General features: G+C 54.4%; 2 non-coding genes across 2 annotated transcripts; both read left to right on the top strand.

Moving 5' to 3' along the window:
- Positions 1 to 5450: 5450 nt before the first annotated feature.
- Positions 5451 to 5532, top strand: TRNAS-CGA (transfer RNA serine (anticodon CGA)). Its single transcript has one exon. It is a non-coding gene; the product is annotated as a tRNA-Ser (tRNA).
- Positions 5533 to 14621: 9089 nt separating this feature from the next.
- TRNAF-GAA (transfer RNA phenylalanine (anticodon GAA)) lies at positions 14622 to 14694 on the top strand. The gene has a single exon. It is a non-coding gene; the product is annotated as a tRNA-Phe (tRNA).
- Positions 14695 to 23583: the final 8889 nt, after the last annotated feature.

The following is a 23583-nucleotide window of genomic DNA, read 5'->3' as shown; positions in this document are numbered from 1 at the left end:
TGTGACTATTGGGGGCCATTAAGCTAGGAGCAGATAAAGAAACTGGAATTAACCTCAAGGAACAGAGGTCACCCATAGGAAAGGAATATCAAGGGGATCAGGGAATGAGAAAGCAGGTGAGGCTTGCAGTGGGAGAATAGTCCCAGCTGGTTGGGGAGCATGTCCAAAGTAGAAAGGAAACAAGCATGGGGAGAGGTGGTGGTGACCAGGCAGTAGACTAGCCTGTAGATGGGAGCAGAGGGAGAAAGGCTGGTGTCTTCAAATTCCCAAGGGCTAAGTCCTCACTTTGGGGAAATCGTGTTTGCAAGGGGCTTGCTCGACTGGCAGGATGGGTGCTGGGGAGGGGATTTGTCAGAACTGAGCAGGTATCTGCTGGCTTTGGATCTTTGAGCTGAGAGTGGGACCACACACAGTGACTGGTGACATGGGGTGGCACTGGAGACGTGGCTATAGAAGGTCTGAATGAGGAAGGAGATAAATCTGTGGGGAGCTTCCCTGATCACTCTGAAAGTTCTGCTCACTGTGGACACTGGTAAACCCACATGGTAGAGCTCAGTGAGAAGAACTGGGGGCTGAGGGAGCTGTGTATGGCAATGCAGCTAGTCATGTAGAGGTGTGTGATCAAAATGAAAAATGTCTCTGAGATTCAGGACCGGGGACACTAGGTCACCAATGGCCCTGCCACACCAGGCCCATGCTCGGAGCCCACAGTGACGACATAGGGGCCCACAAATATGCTTGGCACCAGGGCCCACAAAAGGTTAATCTGCCCCTAAATCCAGATGCCAGGGGCTGTGGGTGAAGACCCAGCAGAGTGGCCAGCGGCAGTGTGCTGGGCCCATAACCCAGAGGTCGGTGGATCGAAACCGTCCCCTGCTAGGGCTGCACTTGTTTCTTTTTGCTCTGGGCCTTCAAGTGAGTCGGCGACCAGCAGAGTGCCAAGAGCCTTGGCCATGAGGCCAGAGGTGGCTGAGGAGGGGGCCTGCCAGGGAGTTCCCCGGCACCTCTGGGTACCTGGGCTGAAGGCAAGAGGCCTGCATGTGGTGAGGGCTCCTGTCCCGGCCTGAGACAGCCGTACTTCCTCGTCCCCTTCTCCCACCCGCACCGGCAGGCGGCTCCTGCAGGAGAACATGAGGGAGGCTCTCGGGACGCTGGGCAGCTCTGGGCAGGTCTGTGTGGCTGTCTAGGGAAAGAGCCGAGGCTCCCGACTCGACCTGCCATTGAGTCACGGGGCTCTGCACTCCATCAGCCGGGGCAGGCCAGGCTGCTGCCGTGACTCAGTCTGGGGCAGCATGGCCGCACTTCCCTGACGAGGCATGAGGCAGGCCAAGAGCTTTGCACAGCCAACAGGGAAGTGGGAGGGAGGCGTCTTCGAGCTGGAGCGTCTCGTCTGTTTCTCCCTTGCTGCCTGGGTGGGAAGGGAGTGAAATGTTCCCGGCTGAAGGTTTTGCACTTGGCCTTGAGGATTAAGCCCAAGCCCCCAGCATGGCTGCTGGGAGATGGGATTCTGGGTCGCATCCAGCGCAATCTGAGGGCCACCAGCTGAAACTGCTGAGGCCAAGAGGGATGGTTTTGAGGTGGCAAAAAAGGGCCTTTGAGGCTTCCAGCACGTCTTGAGGAGCAAGGAAGTAGCCCAGGCTTATTGTCCTCCCTGGGTGGGCTTGAACCACCATCCTCTCGGTTAACAGCCGAACGCGCTGACCCCTTGCACCACAGGGACACCTAGAGACTGATGTGCTGTTACCAAAGCTGCTGCCTAGCAGCCTGCATGTGTGGGGCAGAGTGTCGGGGAGTGAGGGAGTGAGGGGTGCAGGCTCTGGGAGGGAGCTTGGTGCAGGAGGGGGCTCCAGGCTGGGGCAGAGTGTTGGTGTTGGTGACACTGGGCATGGCCACTAGGTAACTCGAGGGGAAGGAAGACCACGAGTGTCGATGAAGCCCCCTCGCACTAGGCCCAAGTGTCCTTGGCCCCCGCCTGGAGGCACTCGCAGCAGTTATGCTGAGGATCTGCAACAATAAGTTGCAGAGTCAGACTGCCTGAAACTAACCAAGGCCAAACAGGGCAGATATGGAAGAACTATGCTGAATAAAGCAGCTTTATGTATGGTTTAACAGATGGTACAGAGAACAAGGGAACTAGCTGGTAACTGGATTGGCTGGCTATATGGATACTTAGGGCAGCTTGCTATTGGATAAGTATGTCGAAGAAAGGATGTATAAAAGCCTGTGTAACTTCCTGCTCTGTGTGCAGGATTTGAGATTCTATTCTCCCTGTACCTTCTTTGAAGCTTCGAATAAACTTTTCTGCTTCTCCATCCCGCTGTGATTATTGGGTGATGCACACTGGGCAACGAACCCCTGCTCTTGCTTGCCTCTGGCACTGGGTGCCGGCAACATTGGGGTGTAGGAGGGGCTGTGGGGTGGAGGCTTGGGGGGGCGGAATTTGGGTGCAGGAGAGGTTCTGGTCTGGGGCAGAGTGTTGGGGTGCGGGGACTGGAGGGAGCGCCGGGCTGGGGGTTGGGGTGCAGGCTCCTGCTGGGAGCCGTTTACCACAGGTGGCTCCCAGTCAGCAGCTGGCTGCTGGCATCTCTGTGCGTGCGGCCTCTGGGAGGGAGGGGGGCAGCAGGTCTCCATGTGCTGCCCGCACCTGCAACGCTGTCCCTACAGCTCCCATTGGCCAGTTCCAAGCCAATGGGAGCTGCGGGGACAGTTCTGGGGGTGGGGGCAGCGCGTGGAGCTGCATCATCCTCCCCTTTCCCCATGGGCCGCAGAGATGTGCCAGCAGCCAGCCTGGTCTGGGAGGGTCCCAGGGCCAGGGCAGGCAGGCAGCCTCTGAGCCCCGCTGTGCTGCTGGACTTTTAGCGGCCTGGAGATCGGGATCGACTGGCCGAGGCTGCAGGATCGACGGGTGCTGAGCACTGTTATAAGGAGTAAACTGAAATGGCCACGTCATGGTGCCAGAGGCTAAGAAATGAAAAGCCCCAAGATCCCTCACTCCTCATTGACTCTGAACAGGGGTTTATTTCAAATCCCTTTAGTTCTGTGGCTGGTAAAATATAAGGACCAAGCGATTTCAAGAGTTGTGACACTGGGGTTGTGGATGCTGTAACCGTATCTCAGACTGAAAAATGATTTTAGATCTGATTTCTGGCAGCTTCCCAAAAGCAAACCCAATTGGTTCTTCTCTACAATTGGTGACCCTGGGCAGCAGGGGATCCCCTTCATCTGCTGGGGAACCTCTCTGGGTGCCACTGTCAGTTCTCCTTGATTTGCCAGCACTTCAGGTGCTTCTGACTCCTTGGGGAGGTTTTCCTTGCAAGGTCTGTGTGTGAATCTTTGTGTGTAGGAAGCAAAGAGTGTGGGACTGTCACTGAGCTGAAGGACGGAAATGGTTGGTTGAGAGAGATGGGGGAGAATAAAATAGTCCCAGAAGCAGAGGTGCTGGAACGGGTGGGGGAGGGAGTGGGGCCTGACACCCAACTTTTAAAGGTGGGGGGACTATGCCCTCCAACTCTTTACCAGCACTAAGGAAAAGGGACTGCAGGAGAGGGTAGAGAGGAGCAGGCGGAGGGCAGGGTCTTGGGGAGATGGGGCGATGTGGGGTTGGGATCTTGGGGGGAGAGTGGGAGCTCAGGGGGAAGGGGTGGGCCACAGTTTTTGTGCCTGTGGCCCCCAGACTTTTAGAGGGCTTCCGCAGCTCCTGCCCACAAGGATGACAAAAGATTAGCAGGCTATTGTTTTAACTACTCGACCACTTTGTGAGGTGGGCTTGTTGTGACCTAACTGTTTCTAAGGTCTCTGCTGTCTGTAACCTTTTCCCTGTTCATTGGCTGACTGAGGATGGTGTAGGGATGGTTTGGCTTTTGAAAAATATTTCTCTGTGGTATTATAAAGGAGTAAGTGACAGGAAGACACACACACCCCCCCCGCCCCGGCCCTTGGTGCAGGGAGCTGGGTTTGCTGCTCAAATTCTGTATTTCACCAGTGTCCAGGTCTGGGAATGTCCAACAAGAGCAATTCTAATGGGAAGATGGATGCAGGGCACTTAACCTGTACAGATGTCCTATGGCGGTGGGTGGGAATTAAGAATATTTTGAGGATCTTTGGGGAAAAGAGACTTTACTGACAAGGTTTGTCTCTGTTCCTGTTTCACCTTGCGGTGTTTTGTCCAGAAATTACTGTTAATTTTTCTATTATATTAATAAAACTCTAAACATTATTTAATCAATCGTAAACATAAGTGTCACTTGAATTTCCCCTCTGCTAGCAAGAATGAACTGAAGTTTATGACTTTCTGGGAAGGGCAGAGATAGTAAATTGGGGGATTCCAATGGTGGGTGGGTGTTTTACGCTCCCATCTCAGTGCAAGGAGTGAAATACTCAGGCAATGTCTGTACTGCACAGTTATGTCACTGGAACCGACACAGTTATTACATTGCTTGGGTGTGTGCCCACTTGGCTCTTTGTGTCAGCAACGCGCATCCTCGGTCAACTGCTGCGAGATCCAGCTAGGTCGGGGCTGTCCTGGGCTCTGTGTGGGGAGGGCTCAGCCGGGAGAAAGGGCAGACTAGGGGAGTTTGTCTCTGATATATAAGGGCTTTGTCAGCAGGAAGCTGTAGGTCACATGCCGGGGGTGACAGTGGGGTTTGAGCTGGGGCAGCAGCATCAGGGGAGCAATGTATGTGTGTGTTTGTGTGTGCGTTGGGGGGGGGGGGGTTCACTTGGTAAAAATGAACCTGCCAAGCCTCTCCTGCTGCTGGAGCAAAAGCCTCTCATTTATCGCCTCAACTCCCCTCATGAAAATCTCCACCCCTCTCCCGGCGCTGAAGGACCCCCTCACTCCCATGGAGATTTTTAATTGTTCTAACTTGTCCTTGCCCTTGTCCAAACAGTTTTCTCAGACAAATTATCAAGAACATTTCAAATGAGAAAAACAAACCAAACCAAATGCAAACCCCAGAAACCCCCACCACACACAGTTTGGGTCTGAATTTTTCTACTGAAATTTGGAGACAATAAAACTCATCCCTCTGTTGGCCAGAACCCAAAGCTAGACCTCCCCCCGATCTCTGTGACTTCTGCTACCAAACCACGAATGCACTAATGCCTCTTGTGAGACATTTTCCTGCACAGTCCTGCTGCTATTCCATGGTTCCATGTGTCACTAGTTTCTCTAGCACAGGTCAGTCCCTGGCCCTGTGGTCCAGACATCCTCATTCACATCAAGCTGCAAGTTGAGAATCATTTCCCATTCCCGCTTTGTGGGAGGGGAGACTTTTGAAAGCCCTCTGTGTGCGACTGCACATGGCAAAGCAAAGAGAACAAACCCCAAATCCCCCCTGTGCTTTCGGAGCCAGGTTTGCTGTGGGAATTCTGTATTTCAGATGATGTCAAGCCTAGGCATTGCGATTATTTACCAGTTTCTGTGGCATTCAAGCACAAGTGTGCTCGCAGCTGTGATGGCCGAGTGGTTAAGGCGTTGGAGTCGAAATCCAATAGGGTTCCCCTGCGCAGGTTCGAATCCTGCTCACAGCGAGGCCTGTGTTTTAGCCAGTGTCAAGGTTCCTTCCCCACTCTGAACTCTAGGGTACAGATATGGGGACCTGCATGAAAACCTCCTAAGCTTACTTTTACCAGCTTAGGTTAAAACTTCCCCAAAGTATAAACTATTTTACCCTTTGCCCTTGGACTTCCACTGCTGCCACCAAACATTTATCCGGGTTTATTTTATTAGGAAAGCGTTGTTTGGAAATGTCTTTCCCCCCAAAATCCTCCCAATCCTTGCATCCCACTTCCTGGGGAAGGTTTGGTAAAAATCCTCACCAATTTGCATAGGTGACCACAGACCCAAACCCTTGGATCTTAAGAACCATGAAAAAAACATTCAGTTCTTGAAAAGAAGAATTTTAATAGAAGAAACAGTAAAAAAAAAGAATCACCTCTGTAAAATCAGGATGGTAAATACCTTACAGGGTAATTAGATTCAAAACATAGAGAATCCCTTGAGGCAAAACCTTAAGTTACAAAAAGACACACAGACAGGAATAGTCATTCTATTCAGCACAGCTTATTTTCTCAGCCATTTAAAGAAATCATAATCTAATGCACATCTAGCTAGATTACTTACAAAGTTCTAGGACTCCATTCCTGTTCTGTCTCCGGCAAAAGCATCACCCAGACAGATACAGACCCTTTGTTTTTCTCCCTCCTCCCAGCTTTTGAAAGTATCTTGTCTCCTCGTTGGTCATTTTGGTCAGGTGCCAGCGAGGTTATCCTAGCTTCTTAACCCTTTACAGGTGAAAGTATTTTTCCTCTGGCCAGGAGGGATTTTAAAGGTGTTTACCCTTCCCTTTGTATTTATGACAGCCAGTCTCTAACCCGGGCAATACTCTCTACAACCCCTGAGATGCTCTCAATTCTCTCCCCACCCCAAGTAAATCTTGTTCTGCTCCTTTCATAGAGATCCCTGGGACACCACCTCACACTGTGCCCCTGAGGTGTCAGGCAAACTCTCAGCACCTGAAGCCTCTGCCACTCACCTAACACCCCCTGCCCCATAGATCAGCCGTAACCCTGGTTCTGTTCCTCCCTCTAGAGTGTGAAAGGAGCCGTCAGTGCAGCCAGAGGCGCTGACTCCCTGGGTGCTATGGGGCTGCAACACGAACAGAAACAAAAAAGCAGGTGCTCAGCACCCACTGGCAGCCAGCTCCCCACCAGCACCTCCTACCTGCTAGCAGGCCTGGCCCACAAGCTCCTCCTCTTCTCCTTCAGCTCCTCCCACCTGCCATTGATCAGGCGTGCGGGAGGACTGGGGAGAGGAAGAAATAGGGTGGCATGGCAAGAGACTGGACAGAGGTGGGGGCAGGGGTCAAGCAACCCCCAGGAAGTCTCCAAGTCAGCACCTCTGAGTACAGAAGCCTGCAGGTCTGGGCCCCTCCAGTGTAACTGCACTGCATTCGCCTTCCCGTTAGAATTGGTTTTTGACATTCCCAACTTTGGAAAATTGTGCAATTCAGAATTTGAATAGTGACCCCGGCTCCTTCCTGCACCTGCTCTACATTGCTACACAGCACCTTCTCCACCTGCAGAGTCACCCGCAGGGTTCAGCCGGGACCCCTGGCAAGGACAGTGGGTGCAGCTAACAGCCCGGTGTGCCTGGCAGTGAGGCAGGGGCAGCCTGAGGCTGGAAGCTCTGAGTCAGCTGTGGAGAAACACCCCCCCACACACAAGTACAGCGATTGAATTCCCCAACTTTAGCATCATGACGCCCTGTAGAAAGCCCAACGTGTCCGCTGTTTTTTCACAGGGCAATGCAAAAATCAGGTGACACCAATTTTGAAGTTTGAGTAAATAAAGTTTCGGAGATAGTTATTAAGCTCGCAAAAATATGCCAAAGATCCCTCTGCATAACACCGGGAAGGTGAAATAGGAACAGAGACAAACCTTGTCAGCAAAGGCTAATTTCCCAAACGATCCTTGTTAGAATAGAAATATTCAGGCCCGCCTGTAAAGCCTATACTTTAAGAGTACAGGCTTTTTTTTATCACAGTGTATTTTTACTGTGTGTTTTCATCACTTAGCTAGTTACGGGGTGCAAAACAAAGAATCAAAATCACAGTCTGCCTGTGTGCGGGCCTTCTCTCCCAAGGAGAGTCTGAGGCTGGGTTCTTAAGCTAAGGCCTTTGGCTAAGCTGCAGGGGCAGCCATAAACTGGGAAGCGAACCGTCACATCCTCACATCCCCGACCCGTCCCATTGAAATACAGTGATACTGGGCGGCTAGGAAGACGATTCTGTCCTGATAGTGCCCATCACCACCAGATACAGAAACAGATCTTAAGAGAGCCTCCTGTCTGGCAAGAAGAAAAGGAGTACTTGTGGCACCTTAGAGACTAACCAATTTATTTGAGCATGAGCTTTCGTGAGCTACAGCTCACTTCATCGGATGCATACCGTGGAAACTGCAGTAGACATTATATACACAGAGAGACCATGAAACAATACCCCCTCCCACCCCACTGTCCTGCTGGTAATAGCTTATCTAAAGTGATCATTAAGTTGGGCCATTTCCAGCACAAATCCAGGTTTTCTCACCCTCCGCCCCCCCCCCCCAAACTCACTCTCCTGCTGGTAATAGCCCATCCAAAGTGACCACTCTCTTCACAATGTGTATGATAATCAAGGTGGGCCATTTCCAGCATAAATCCAGGTTTTCTCACCCTTGTTAGGCCTGCCTAACAAAGAAAATAACAGAACGCCACTAGCCGTCACCTTCAGCCCCCAACTAAAACCCCTCCAACGCATTATTAAGGATCTACAACCTATCCTGAAGGATGATCCAACACTCTCACAAATCTTGGGAGACAGGCCAGTCCTTGCCTACAGACAGCCCGCAACCTGAAGCAAATACTCACCAACAACCACATACCACACAACAGAACCACTAGCCCAGGAACCTATCCTTGCAACAAAGCCCGTTGCCAACTGTGCCCACATATCTATTCAGGGGACACCATCACAGGGCCTAATAGTATCAGCCACACTATCAGAGGCTCGTGTGAGCAACATGAGGCTTTCTTCCGGCAACTCATGGAAGTTACTAGATTGCAAGCCCTGCTTCTCATGGGAGACTTCAATCACCCTGATATCTGCTGGGAGAGCAATACAGCGGTGCACAGACAATCCAGGAAGCTTTTGGAAAATGTCAGGGACAATATCCTGGTGCAAGTGTTGGAGGAACCAACTAGGGGCAGAGCTCTTCTTGACCTGCTGCTCACAAACCGGGAAGAATTAGTAGGGGAAGCAAAGGTGGATGGGAACCTGGGAGGCAGTGAGCATGAGATGGTTGAGTTCAGGATCCTGACACAGGGAAGAAAGGAGAGAAGCAGAATACGGACCCTGGACTTCAGAAAAGCAGACTCCCTCAGGGAACTGATGGGCAGGATCCCCTGGGAGAATAACATGAGGGGGAAAGGAGTCCAGGAGAGTTGGCTGTATTTTAAAGAATCCTTATTGAGGTTACAGGGACAAACCATCCCGATGTGCAGAAAGAATAGTAAGTATGGCAGGCGACCAGTTTGGCTTAACAGTGAAATCCTTGCTGATCTTAAACTCAAAAAAGAAGCTTATAAGAAGTGAAAGATTGGACAAATGACCAGAGAAGAGTATAAAGGTATTGCTCGGGCATGCAGGAGTGAAATCAGGAAGGCCAAATCACACCTTGAGGTGCAGCTAGCAAGAGATGTTAAGAGTAACAAGAAGGGTTTCTTCAGGTATGTTGGCAACAAGAAAAAGTCAAGGAAAGTGTGGGCTCCTTACTGAATGAGGAAGGCAGCCTAGTGACAGGATGTGGAAAAAGCTAATGTACTCAATGCTTTTTTTGCCTCTGTCTTCACGAACAAGGTCAGCTCCCAGACTACTGCACTGGGCAGCACAGCATGGGGAGGAGGTGACCAGCCCTCTGTGAAGAAAGAAGTGGTTCGGGACTATTTAGAAAAGCTGGACGAGCACAAGTCCATGGGGCCGGATGTGCTGCATCTGAGAATGCTAAAGGAGTTGGCGGATATGATTGCAGAGCCATTGGCCATTATCTTTGAAAACTCATGGTGATCAGGGGAAGTCCCAGACAACTAGAAAAAGGTGAATGTAGTGCCCATCTTTAAAAAAGTGAAGGAGGAGGATCCTGGGAACTACAGGCCAGTCAGCCTCACCTCAGTCCCTGGAAAAATCATGGAGCAGGTCCTCAAGGAATCAATTCTGAAGCACTTAGAGGAGATGAAAGTGATCAGAAACAGTCAGCAAGGATTCACCAAGGGCAAGTCATGCCTGACTAATGTAATTGCCTTCTTTGATGAGATAACCGGCTCTGTGGATGAGGGGAAAGCAGTGGACGTGTTGTTCCTTGACTTTAGCAAAGCTTTTGACACAGTCTCCCACAGTATTCTTCCCAGCAAGTGAAAGAAGTATGGGCTGGATAAATGGACGATAAGGTGGATAAAAGTTGGCTAGATTGTCGGGCTCGAAGGGTAATGATCAATGGCTCCATGTCTAATTGGCAGCCAGTATCAAGTGGAGTGCCCCAAAGGTCGGTCCTGGGGCCAGTTTTGTTCAATATCTTCATAAATGATCTGGAGGATGGTGTGGATTGCACCCGCAGCAAGTTTGCAGATGACACTAAACTGGGAGGAGAGGTAGATACACTGGAGGGTAGGGGTAGGATACAGAGGGCCCTAGACAAATTGGAGGATTGGGCCAAAATAAATCTGATGAGTTTCAACAAGGACAAGTGCAGAGTCCTGCACTTAGGACGGAAGAATCCAATGCACCGCTACAGACTAGGGACCGAATGGCTTGGCAGCATTTCTGCAGAAAAGGACCTAGGGGTGACAGTGGACGAGAAGCTGGATATGAGTCAACAGTGTGCCCTTGCTGCCAAGAAGGCCAATGGCATTTTGGGATGTATACGTAAGGGCATTGCCAGCAGATCGAGGGACGTGATCGTTCCCCTCTATTCGACATTGGTGAGGCCTCATCTGGAGTACTGTGTCCAGTTTTGGGCCCCACACTACAAGAAGGAAGTGGAGAAATTGGAAGGAGTCCAGCGGAGGGCAACAAAAATGATTAGGGGACTGGAACACATGACTTCTGAGGAGAGGCTGAGGGAACTGGGATTGTTTAGTCTGCGGAAGAGAAGAATGAGGGGGGATTTGATAGCTGCTTTCAACTACCTGAAAGGGGGTTCCAAAGAGGATGGCTCTAGACTGTTCCCAGTGGTAGCGGATGACAGAACAAGGAGTAATGGTCTCAAGTTGCAGTGGGGGAGTGTTAGGATAAAGATATTCAGGCCTGTCTGCAAAGGCCTGTACTTTAGGAATTTAGGTATATTCTTATCGCTTGGCTAGTTCTAGAGGTATAAAAGAAAGAATCAAAATCACTGTCTGCTGGTGTAAGGGCCTTCTCTTACTGTGACAATCTGATGCCCTGTTCTTAGGCTAAGGCCTTTGGCTAAGCAGCAGAGGCAGCCATAAGCTGGGAAGCAAACGGTCACATCCTCACATTCCAAACTAGTCACACTGAAATAAGGTGCTATTGGGCTGTCAGGCGCTATCAGGACAGGATTGTATTCCTATCACCTCCAGAGAAAGGGAAGTGCCTAGAAAATGTAAAAGGAAACTTAGTTTGATAGCATCCTGTCTGGCAAGAACTCACTTATCAATACTGGGATGTGAAATCCTCACTTCTGTATTGTCTTGTCATTATAGTTCCCACTTTGCTATTGTTTGTCTGTATAATCTCTGTCTGGTTCTGTGATTGTTTCTGTCTGCTGTATAATTAATTTTGCTGGGTGTAAACTAATTAAGGTGGTGGGATATAATTGGTTACATAATCATGTTACAATATGTTAGGATTGGTTAGTTAAATTTCAGGAAAATGATTGGTTAAGGTATAGCTAAGCAGAACTCAAGTTTTACTATATAATCTGTAGTCAATGAAGTGAGTGGGTGTGGAAGGGAGGGTGGGTGTGGGAGGGAGATGGGAACAGGGGTAAGAAAATTGGAATCATGTTTTGCTAAAGGGGGAAATGGGAACAGGGAATGGGAGTAAGGAAGTTGGAATCATGTTTGGCTAAGGGTAGGAATGGGAACAGAGACACAGGTGTAAGGCTCTGTGGTGTCAGAGCTGGGAAGGAGGATACTAAGTAAGGAAACTGGAATCATGCTTGCTGGAAGTTCACCCCAATAAACATCGAATTGTTTGCACCTTTGGACTTCGGGTATTGTTGCTCTCTGTTCATGCGAGAAGGACCAGGGAAGTAAGTGGGTGAAGGAATAAGCTCCCTAACAGGGAGGTTTAGGTTGGATATTAGGAAAAGCTTTTTCACTAGGAGGGTGGTGAAACACTGGAATGCGTTACCTAGGGAGGTGATGGAATCTCCTTCTTTCGAAGTTTTTAAGGTCAGGCTTGACAAAGCCCTGGCTGGGATGATTTAGTTGGGGACTGGTCCTGCTTTGAGCAGGGGGTTGGACTAGATGATCTCCTGAGGTCCCTTCCAACCCTGATATTCTGTGATTCTATGATTCTATGTGCAGCCAGCTGAACTAGCCAGGCCGCCTAAATGTATTCACCCGTCCACCACAAGAGCAAGCCCTGGGTGCTTCTCAGAAGCTGGGGAAAACCCTCTTCGGGAAATATCTCCTGTGCCACCGCCAAAAGGACCCCTTGAGTGGGAATGGTCAGAGGCCTCACTGGGGGGCTGGCTGTGCTTTCCTACCACCTTGTGATGCTGGCCGCAGAGAGAATGCTGGTCTGTGGGTGGCCTTCACTGAGGGTGCTGGGCAGTGGGGAGGTTTGTGTGTTTTGGGGGGCTATGCGGTGGGGGCCTGTTGGGGGGTGCTGGGCAGTGGGGGAGAGCTGTGTGTGTCAGGGCACTGGGCAGTGGGGTCTGTGGGGGACATTGTGTAGTTGTGGCGGTGGGGCTGTGGGGAAGGGCACTGGGAAGGAGGAGAATGTGTGTGTATTGGGAAACGAGCGAGTCGGGGGTTCTGGGTGGGGTGCTGGGCAGCTGTGGTGGGGCCGTGGGCAGGGGGGCGCTGGGCGGGGTGTGTGTGCGCACAGCACTGTGCGTTCGTGGTGGAAGGGTTGTAGGGGGGCTCTGGGCATAGTGGATCCGGGGTCGCTGGGCAGGGGAGCTGTGTGGCGCAGCGTGGGCCCACCCCCAACTGGAAGGGGCACGCTGGTAGCACAGGGACCGGCAGACCAGTGCTCTGGCTCCGGTCGGGGCTGTGCACCTGTGTCTGTCTTTCTCCCCCCCGACCCGGTCACCCAATGTGTCCTGATATTTCACTCTTGTGAGCTGGTCACCCTAAGTGGGCTTGCCGCACGTCTGCCGGGAGAGCTCAGGAGCGAAAGCTGGGGCTGCCGAGCACTGGGTGCCCCCGTCCTGTGGAGAGGCTGGATGGACGTGGCTGTGGGAGGCCAGAGGGATCCTCGCTGTGCTGCTACCAGGACAGTCAGATGGACCTTTTCCCTCTCTCTTCGGGGGGCAGAATGGATCCCTCTTCTCCAGCCAGCTGGGCTGCCGCCTTCCCCTCTGCCATACGTTCATCAGGGAAACCAACAACTTCTGCGTGACGACCAGTGCTTGGGGCATAGATACCAGATGTGGCAGCCGGATCCCACCCCGGGCCAGGATGTGTGTGTTAAAAGGCCCCATCGTTGCAGTGGGCAGCATGCCAAGGGTATGAGTTGGCTCAGTCTGGTTACCTAATGGATCCGGCCACGGCACCCCCCCATCCCAGGGCAGTCCCATCAGAGAGCCTGAGCACCAGGATTCCTGGCGTGACATTCCCCTCCTGCAACGACAGGGGGTTGAGCAGGGGGGAGTCGGGGAGTGGCCAGGGGCAGAGGGGGGTCGAGCACCCACCGGCGCCAGCAGAAGTCGGCGCCTATGCCATCTTCAGGTGGTTGGAATCATCAGCTTTTCAGCTACCAGCCACAGTTGATAACCACAGACTCAGATAACTGCCCACTTCCCAGGTTTGTTTCGGCAGCACCTACAGGGTGCATCTGGCAAGGGCAGGGGGATGCACTGCTGGGGCTGTGAGTCCAGGCCTCGCCCACAGCATCAGTGTTCATGAGCCATGTCACTTCCCCCACTGACTTTCTCTCATTCACCTAGAAAGTGCCATTCGGGGGGTGATGGCAGTAAATTCTCAACTCTGAACTGCGGAGGTTGGCCCCTAGACTGGGATCAGGATGGGTCTGAAAAGAAAAAGCTCCAAGAGTATAAAAACGGCCAGTCTCCAGGGGCAGGTATGGTACAACTCCTTCACAGGGAGCCATTGGTGGGAGGGGGTTTCCCTTCCCCTGTCAAATGTCCTGAGAGGTATTTCAAGATGAAGACAACACCCTGGTTAGCAGTTGACTGGCACGTCCCGGCTTAAAGAAAGAAAGGGCCCTAGGGTTCATAGTCTGAAGTGTTTGTGTCACCAGCCCTGTCAGTGTCTGACCCCGCTTCAGTTGGGAGCAGGTTTGTACGTTGCTGTGTGGAACACAGACCCATGGAGAGCAGTGGCAGCTGTTTCCATGGCAGAGAGCCTGGCCCTTAGGAGACGGGAAATGCAGCCTGGAGCCGAGGGGGAGGCGGCAGCTGCTGTTCCCACTCCTCGGGGACAGGCCTGTCAGCCAACAGCTAAGGGCGTCGGGTTCCTCCAGTGGGAGTGTGGAGCAGCCATTCGTTTTCCTCTTCACACTCCTCTGCGGTATGAAAATCGGGAGGGGAGGCAGAAGCCCCACTTCCCTCCCTAAATGACGTCCAGTAGGGGAAGCCAGGACGACAGGGTGGGGTGGCAAGTGGTGGCCAGACTCTCGCCACCAGGGTCTAGTCTAGCTCAGGGTCCAGCTCAACTTCCTCCATGGGCGACTGGCCCCCAGTCTGCTTCGGCCACCAGGTCAACCTAGGAACTGAGGCAGGAATGGGGTGAGGAAGCAAGTCAAGCTGAGCAAGGCAGGCAAAAGCAAGTCTTGCCTTCATGGGCCGCTCACAACAAAGTCCTTTTTGTGTGCCAAGGCTGACAAAAACATCCCGGACAGAGCAGCAGCAGGCCAAAGGCACACTATGCAGCTGCCGAAGTAGCTCAGTTGGGAGAGCGTTAGACTGAAGATCTAAAGGTCCCTGGTTCAATCCCGGGCTTTGGCAGGTCCTTTTCTCCCTCTTTGTGCAGAGGTGGCTTGTTTTCTGGAGCACAGCAGCACCTTTCCCTGCTACAGTGTTCAGTCCAAAATATCAGCCCCCCGGTGCAAAAACGCTACCTTAGGGTGTAAACAGGAGGCTTCCAGCATTGGGACACCTGACAGAGAGCTCAGTGGGGGGTGTAACAGCTGCTGACTCTGAGGGTCCTGGGCTAAATCCACTTGCAGGTGGAAGTGTTTCGATTTATTTCATTGACAATGAGGAAGGCGACAATTTAATCACAGGTATTTTTCGTAAAAGTCATGGGCAGGTCACAGGCAAGAAATAAAAAATCATTGCCCGTGACCTGTCCATGACTTATACCATAGATACCCCTCATTGAATCTTGCAGGGAGGGGATCCCAGGGAGTCTGCAGCACCAGCTGTGGGGGGAGGGAGTCTGGGGGGGCCCCATAGCACCAGCTACCAGGGGAGAAGCCCCGGGGTCCGGCTGCCACCACAGGGGGGGAGCCCAAGGGGCTGAGCAGCTGCTCCCACTGCCCCCAGGACAGCTGCCGGGAGCCACTGAGCTGCAGCTGCTCCCGCTGCCTCCAGGACCACTGCTCAAATGGTCCCCAGGGCCAGCTGCATTGGCCGCTGCTCTGGTGGTCCCTGGGGCCAGCTGCTTGGGCGGCCCTCGAGTCAGCCACGCTGGCCACTGCAGAAGTCGTGGAGGTCACAGGAAGTCACAGAATCCGTCACTTCCACAACCTCCCTGAGGGTCACGGATCCTTAATAATGAGACAGGGAACTGTGTGTTTCATTGTAAATCCACCTCTGCCTGCAGCCCCTACTGTCCCAGCCTTGGGATCCCCAGTCACTGCCTGCCGGTGCCCCTCACTCACGACCCACAGCCCCTACTGTCCCAGCCCTGTCCCCCCGCAGCTGTTCAATGCCTCTCCTTCCTTGTCTGGGCCCAATCCTTTCCTCTGGTACAGTCCTTGTTAGTTCCAGCAGGCATCTTAGGTGAATAGCAGGGGCTTTCTCATGACTGGGACCCCCCTTGTTCTGCTCCACTCCCTTTTATAGCTTTGGCCCAAAGCGGGACCCCTTTATCTCTCTGGATCCCCACCCCTCCTTCAAAATGGAAAAGCACCAGGTTGAAGATGGATTCCAGTATCCTGTTACAGGGTCACATGTCCTGTGAGCCCCCTTGTCTCCACTCTTCCAGGGCTAGCCCGCACCAAGTGAACAGAGCCATTTACAACCAATTGTCCCAGTCAGTGGGAGCCATCAAGCTTCCAAACCATCATCAATGGCCCACACTTTCCATAATTACAACAGGACTTCAGAGTCATACTTCATATTTCTAGCTTCAGACACAAGAATGACACGTGTACAAGAATGATACAGATAGGATGACCACACTCAGGAGATGATAAGCCTTGTAATGAGACCTTACCAGAGACTTTTTTGCATAAAGCATAATCCATAATTACATCATATTCACACTTATAAGCATATTTCCATAAAACATATAGACTGCAGAGGTGTGGGGGGAGCCCAGGGCTGAGATAGCAGGTCATGCGGGTCGGGAGTGAGGGGCACCAGCAGAGCGGCGAGTGGGGAGCTCAGGGCTAGGACAGCAGGGGCTGCGGGTCGGGAGTGAGGGGCACCGGCAGAGCAGTAAGTGGGGAGCTCAGGGCTGGGATATCTGGGGTTGCGGGTCAGGACAGGCAGTTTTGCACAGAGTGTTCAGAGCTGCCCTGTATCTGCCCTTTCTCTAGACAATCCTGTTCCCAGAATGCACCAGGCCCTGGTCTGAACTCTTCCCCTGCGGGCTGAGCTGGTTTTGTTCACTGTGATCCTGTTGGATGGGCGGGCGGGGGGGAAGTGACAGTCCCACCCCAGAGCCGACACCCACCTGTCACCCAGCACCCTCAGCCCCGGCTCCACCAGCCTGGTCAGACGGGTTCATCCTCCCTGTCTGGGGAAGAGAAACCAATGACTTGCCAAGGAGCTGTGGGTGTGTGTCTGTCCGTCCGTCCGTCCGTCCCCCCAGCGCTCAGTGGCACAGGTCAGCCCGCCCCCAGTCCGAGTCTGCGCCCCCTGACCCCTTCCCCCAGTGCGCTCCCTCAGCCCCCCTTCCCCAACGCCTCCCACAGTCCCCCCCCTCAGTCATTGGCCCCCGACACCCCTCCAGACCCCCCGCGGGCCCCTCCAGCCCCCATCTACCCCAGCCCTGCCCTCCATCCAGGGGGTCCCTCAGACCCCACTCCCCAAACTCCCCCCAGTTCACCCAACCCTTTTCCTCATCCCTCGGCCCCCAGCGTCCCCCGAAATGTGCTGCCACCCCAAGCTCCTCCCCCGTCCTCAGCACCCCGCCCCAACGGACTCCCACCCGTTTCCCCATTGCTGGCTCCCCTTTCCCATCACCACTCCCCCCGTCCATCCCCTGTGTGCCAGGTTCCTCATCGCCAATCTCTGCTACCCCCCAACCTGCCGGGTTCCCCTTTTCAGCCACCGTGGGGCTCTCAAACACGAGCGCCACCCGTCCCCTCCGGGGTCTCTAAATCCCCTATTCCTACAGTGCACCTTGGTAACCCTTCCCTCCTCTACCTCGAATCCCCCTATTCCCTTCCCTTGGGTCCTCCTGGACACCTCAACCCCACAGTCCGCCCCCCACATATATCCTGGTCCCTCATTCACATACTGAGCTAGTCCTTCAGGGGCCCCCACAGCCCACCAAACTTCTCCATCCATGAGCCCCGTGGCCCTGTGGCCGGGAAGGGGTTGGGGGGCAAGCTCCCAATGTGGCTGGGCTGGGTGTGGATGTGAATCTTTTTCTGTCTGGTGTGTGCTGGGCTCACAAAGACTCTTTGCTCTCTTGAGGTGGGGTGTGGTTTTTGGCCGAAGGTGACACCGTTTGGGAGCCCTGTGGATGCCATGGGGTCTCTGGAATAGGGCGTGTGTGATCCCACAGTGCCCCTTCCCCTCTGCCTGCAGAGCTGAGGACAGATGGGTCTGAGGAGCAGAGCAGGAGCTCTGGGAAGGAGAAGAGCAATATGAAGATGGCGTCTAAGACGAGGCCAGGTGACTCTGTGGAAGTGTTGCTGGCACCCAGTGCCGAGAGGCTGAACAACCGCTTGAGTTGGTTCGCTACCCAGTGTGCTACACCCAATAATCACAACGGGGTGGAGAAGCAGAAAAGTTTATTTGAAGCTTCAAAAAGGTACAGGGAGATTTGAATTTCAAATCCTGTACACTGAGCAGGAAGTTACACAGGCTTTTATACATTTTTTTTTAGCATACTTATTTAATAGCAAGATGCCCTAAGTATTCATATAGCCAGCCAATCCAGTTCCCAGCTAGTTCCCTGGTTCTTTGTATTATTTGTTAAACTATACATAAAGCTGCTTTATTTAGCATTGTTTTTTTATATTTGCCCTGTTTGGCCTTGCTTAGTTTTAGGCAGTCTGACTCTGCAGCATATTGCAGATTCTCAGCATAATTGCTGTGTGCGCCTCCAGGTGGGGGGGCCAAGGACACTTGGGCCTAGCACGCAGAGCTGCTGCGAGTGCCTCCAGGCAGGAGGGGGGGAGGCAAGGACACCTGGGCCTAGTGCGAGAGGGCTTCATTGACACTCGTGGTCTTCCATCCCCTCGAGTTACCTAGTGGCCATGCCCCAGTGTCCCCAACAGAGGGAAACATGCTGGACAATGCCAAGGATTGGGGAGACAACCAGGTGTGAGCCCAGGGCGCAAAGAGAGCTGGGGGAGGGTGTCTGTGTCTGTAACACTTCCCTGTCCTCTCTCACAGATGGAGTCCAAGAGGGATAGGAAGGAGAGGACGAGCGCCCCAGTACTCAAGAATAATGAGGTGCATCCTAGCTGGGCCTGGGGCTCTGCGGGGTTAAGAGCAGTGGAAGGGACAAGAGTCTCCTGTGCAGAGTGACGATTTTGGTGCAGGGGCACTGGGGTGCTTCTAATTGTAGCTCCCAGAACATCATGGGAAGGGGGTTCAGGGTAGAGCCCTGGGGTGTGGGAGATGCAAGAAGCAGAGCCTCGCCATCACGGCAGAGTGTGACGATAACTTTTGTTTTTCCTTCTTGCGTTGTGTTTGGCACCAAGGGAAAAGAAGTGTGTAAGTGTGTGTGTGTATGTTGGAGGGTGAGGGGGGCGGGGACAGAGTCCATCCTGGTGGAGAGATGGAAAGCGAGTGAGAGCGCAAACACTGTTAATGCCAGGCAAGACCTGTTCAGCTGGGAGTGGAGCAGCTGTCTCTGTCTGTGAGAGGAGTGCTTGGTTTGGGGACTGCTCATCTCTCTTGGTGGGAGTGGTGTGTCCAAGCCCAGCAGGAGGTTGGTTCCAGGAGGCTGACTCCGGGTGCTGAGTTACTTTAATTTCTCCTATTCCCCCTCTCTCTCTGTCTTGTCTTCTGTGCTGGACAACGCCCCTTCTCTCTGTCTTTGTCGTGCCTCCTGCCGCAGGCCATGGGCAGGAGAAGTGCGCATTGATCCCCACAAGCTTGGTCTCGAGAGCCTGCACCATCTGGCAGGAGGGAAGAGAATCATAGCGGGTCCTGGAGGTGACAGTGGGGGAGGTGGGGTGACTGGCCACGCAGCCCGTTGGCTCTGTCTCTTTCCTTCACGTGGGGCTGCTCTAGATCATGTGGGAGACGGAGGGAGGCCGAGCTCTCGCGCACCAGTAGAGCTGTGGGCAGGGCTGTCTCGCTCATCGGTTATTTCCTGCGCTTGCAGATGAGTCGCCCAGGAGCCCCAGGCAGAGGAGAAGCTGGAAGAAGTGGAGCTGAGCAGGCTGGACATCCCGGGAAGCAGAGATGAACAGTCCTGAGCTTTCTGCCTTTCCCAGCACTGGGTGTGAGTCAGTGGTGACGGCACTCTCCTCCTCAGCTCTTCCCAGGTTACTTTTCTTCAGAGGCCGTGAGCTGCGCGTGGTATTAAGGGCAGGGGAAGAGACAATCGTCTCCTGTGCAGAGTGACTCCTTTGGGTGCAGGTGCAGAGGAGGGATTTCTAATTGTATCTGTGATGGCATAATGGGAGGAGGGTTGAAGCCAGAGCCCTGGGGTGCGGGAGGAGCGAGAAGAGGAGCCTCGCCACCATTGCTTTTTCTTTCCCTCTTGTGTTGTGTTTAATACCAAGGGGAAAGAAGTCGTGAGGACGGAGTCCAGCCCCGAGGTGAGATGGAAAGTGAGCGAGAGCAGTGACAGCGTGAATCCTGTTGATGCCAGGCAAGACCTATCCAGCTGGGAGCGAAGCAGCTGTCGCTGTCAGTGAGGTAAGTGTCTGGTTTGGGGAGGGCTCTGGTCACAGCCCCCCTGGCTCCAAGCAGGGACTTCCCGTTAGCTGGATGTGGGTTTCCTGACTAGCTGTGGCTTCAAGGGAGATGATGTTGCCATTTGCAGGGGATGATTCTCTCTGGCCAGGAGTGGGGTGTGCTTCCCAGGAGAAGGTTGGATCCCTGAGGGTGACTCCCTGTTCTGAGTTTCTTTCCTTCCTCCTAGGTTTCTTTCTCTCTCTCTCTCCATCTTCTCTATTATGTTGGCCAACTCACACTCAAACTCTCTCTCTCCTTTCATGAACACCTGTCATGTTCAGTTGTCTGCATCCTCTTCCTCTGCTCCCCCTCTCCCAGTCTCCTCTGGGCTAGGCTGGGTCTATCTGCGTATGGGCATGGTCTCTGCCCTACTGGGAAGGATGCGTACTGCCTGCCAAGCTACGGGGGTTGCTCCTCCCACTCCCTATCTTCTTAGAGAGTCTGGGGAGACTTCATTGGTGTAACTGGGTCACAGCGTGAGTGGCCAATCATGCCTTTTGGGCTCTGGGGTCTGAGACAGAGAGGGGTGGCTCGCTCTCTTTGGGCGACTTTGGGCACAGGAGAAGTGGGGCTGGGATTAGAGATGCCAAGAACCCCCCTAATCACTCTCTAGTTCCATTACTACATCACCCAAAAGCCTCGCTCAGGGTCCACGCCCAGTACTGGGTTTCTGATTAATCTTTGGTGGGCCTGGTGCCAACATATTTGTGGGCGCCCCATGGGGGCAATGGAGCATGGCACGGGGGGGGTCAGTCCTCAGAGCGAGGGGTCAGTCAGGGGCAATATGGCATGGCAGGAGCAGCCCCGCTCTACCCAGCACAAGGGCGCTATTTACGAACCAGCAGTTGTCAGATGCACAATGGCCCACCCAGCCCCGTGCCCCTTCCCCTCGGGGGTGGGCCCATGCTGTGCCACACAGCCCCCCTGCCCAACACTTGAACATCCCCCCTCCAATTCCCTATGGCCAAAGCCCCCCCAGACCCACTATGCCCAGCGCGCCCCCCCCCAGACCCTGCCAAATATGCACAGCGCCCAGCACAACACCACAACTGTCCAGCACCCCCAACAGAACCCCCACTCCCTAGTGCCCCAACACACACATGTTCCCTGCCCCCTCACAGCCCAGCATCCCCCGGCTCCAGGCCCTCTAGTGACCCACTCCCCCAAGCCCTGCCTCCTGGCCCCACTCACTGGCCCTGCTGGGAGGTGACTGTGTCAGCCGGGCTGAACCGCCAGAGCTGGATCTGGGGCGGGGAATCGCTCTGGCCCCTCGGAAGTGGGGCAATCAGCCAGCACAGGGCTGCCCCTGCCGGGCTCCCTCAGGACCCATTTGCCTGGAGGGGCCCAGTCAAGCCCCTCCCCCCGCACTGCCCTCCCCCAACCAGCCAAGACTGGCCAGGCTTCTGCATCAGTCCCAGGCAGCTCAGCTCCGGGGAGACAGGTGGGGCCCGACAGGCTTGCAGCTGGCGGTGCACTGGGGTCCTGCCAGGGGACAGAAAGAAGCTGCAGGGGGGCCACGGGGTGGAGAGGAGCCCTTGGCCGGCCATGGAGCAGGCTGAGAGGAGTAAATGATGGGCGGGGGTGGGGACCAGTGGGGTCTCGGGGTGCAGTGCATGTGGAGTAGGCCAGGGCCCCTTCTGAGCATGGGCCCGGCTCCATGGAGCCAATGGTGGTATAATTAACCTGGCACTGCCCATGCTTCGAAGGGGCCGTGGCCCTGCCCCTTCCACTTGCCATGTGCCCCCACGTCCCCCTGCCCGCTGGCTCGTCTCCCCTCCCCCTGTCCACTGCTCGCTCCTCTCAGCTGGCCAGGCCCGGGGCTCCTCTCCTCCCCCTTCCCCCCACCTCCCTACCCCCCCCACCACTGCTGGCTCCTCTCCGCCGCGGGTGGTGGAAGCTCTACGGCGAAGGCTCTTTTATCGAGCACTAGCTCTCTTAGCTCAGGGCACGGGGCTCCCACTGGTGTCTCTAGACTTCGTCCTCTGCCCCGTCTCTCCGAACTCCCCAAGTCTTGTGGAAACGAGCCTGCTCCTCTCGCAGGTGGCTGACAAAGGAGGCTCTGGCCCGGTGAGGCTCTGGCATTGTGCAGACCACGGTGCAGGGGGAGTTAACACTAGGGCCATAGATCTTCCTTCCCAGAAACAGGACGTACGTGCTGGAAAATGGGGCAGCTCCCCCTGCCCCCCCAGTGCAGCGCAAGGTCAGTGTTTGTCAACAGGGAGCAGCAGGAACTCCTACCCCTGCATGGGCTGGGATGGATACCTGGCTGGCCTGGGCCCCTAGAGCTGTGAGAGCAAAGGGAAGGTTTGTTTGTGGATTTTCCCCTTCGGGGAACCAAAGGAGCTTTTTCTCTGAGAGCTGCATGGGAGGAAGTGAAGGCTCAACCCTGGGCTGGAGGCTGGCAGTGATATTCTGCTCAGGGCTGGTGGGGGGAAGCTCCCCGCAGTGAGGCTTAGAGGCTCTCTGCTAAAATCTGGCCTGGAAGGTGTTAGTGTTGAGATATTTGTTCAGTGCTGATTGACTGGCTGTAGGAGCTCTGCTGGAAAGAGAGCCACCCCCAGCTCTCAGTTCTGCTGACTTTGCAGGTGGACGCTGCCTTTTGGGTCCTTGTGCCTGTCGGGCTCCCCGTCTGCGTGCTGGGAGGAGCCATCCTGTTCTCTGTACAGCAGTGAGTGCGTGTGCTGGGGCAGGGCGGGGTGGGGGGAGCGGGGGGAAATAAGCCGTAGGGAAGGAAGGGGGTGGGATGAGGAGGGCTGGGGCAATGGGGAAGGAAGGGGGTGGGATGAGGAGGGCTGGGGCAATGGGGAAGGAGCACGGGATGGGGAAGAGAAGGGGATAGAGGAAGCGGGGACAGGGGGAAGCGGGGGCCCGGCATGCAGCATCCCCTTGGCAGCAGCTGAGGCTCCCCATTAAGCAGGCCCATCGAACCCTCACCCTGACAAGCCCCCACCTCCCCTGCACCTGGACCACCCCGATAAGCCCCCCGGACACACACCCCACAGAGCCCCAGCCTGCTGCACTTGGACCCGCACTCCAATGAGCCCTACCTCCCCTGCACCCGGACCCGTCCTGCGCTGAGCTCCCCACACCTACACACCTCCTGCTGAGCCCCAACCACCTTCACTTGGAGCCCTCTGCAGAGTCCCACTGCGCTTGCACCTGGAGGCCCCCAACAAGCCCCTGTGCATCCAGATCCCGCAGTGAGCCACCTCACCCCGACTGCTCCACACAGAACCCTCTTACCCCACCTGGATCCCCTCACACTGAGCCCCTCCACACTTCGATCCTGCCAGGCTGAGGCTGTCTGCCCACACCTGGCGCAGGGGCAGTGGCCAAGAGTGTTTCTGGGGCAGGTTTATCCCTTACACCGTGTCAGGGTCGGGTGCAGCCTCACGGCCGAGTCCCTATCCCGGGAGGGGAGGGGGAAGGCTGCAGGGTGATCTCCCACCTCCACGCAGCCAGTGGCCTCTGCTCCCCACTGCCAGGCCGGAGCTTCCACTTTCATTTATTGACAAATAAGATTTGCAGAATTTTAAAATAGTGCACAGAATTTTTAATATTTTGGTGCTGAATTTCCTC

This window comes from Eretmochelys imbricata, chromosome 12 (genome assembly GCF_965152235.1).
Source record: "Eretmochelys imbricata isolate rEreImb1 chromosome 12, rEreImb1.hap1, whole genome shotgun sequence".
NCBI lineage: Eukaryota > Metazoa > Chordata > Testudines > Cheloniidae > Eretmochelys > Eretmochelys imbricata.
Note: the sequence above shows the minus strand (reverse complement) of the source record. Positions and strands in the feature narration are given on the sequence as shown.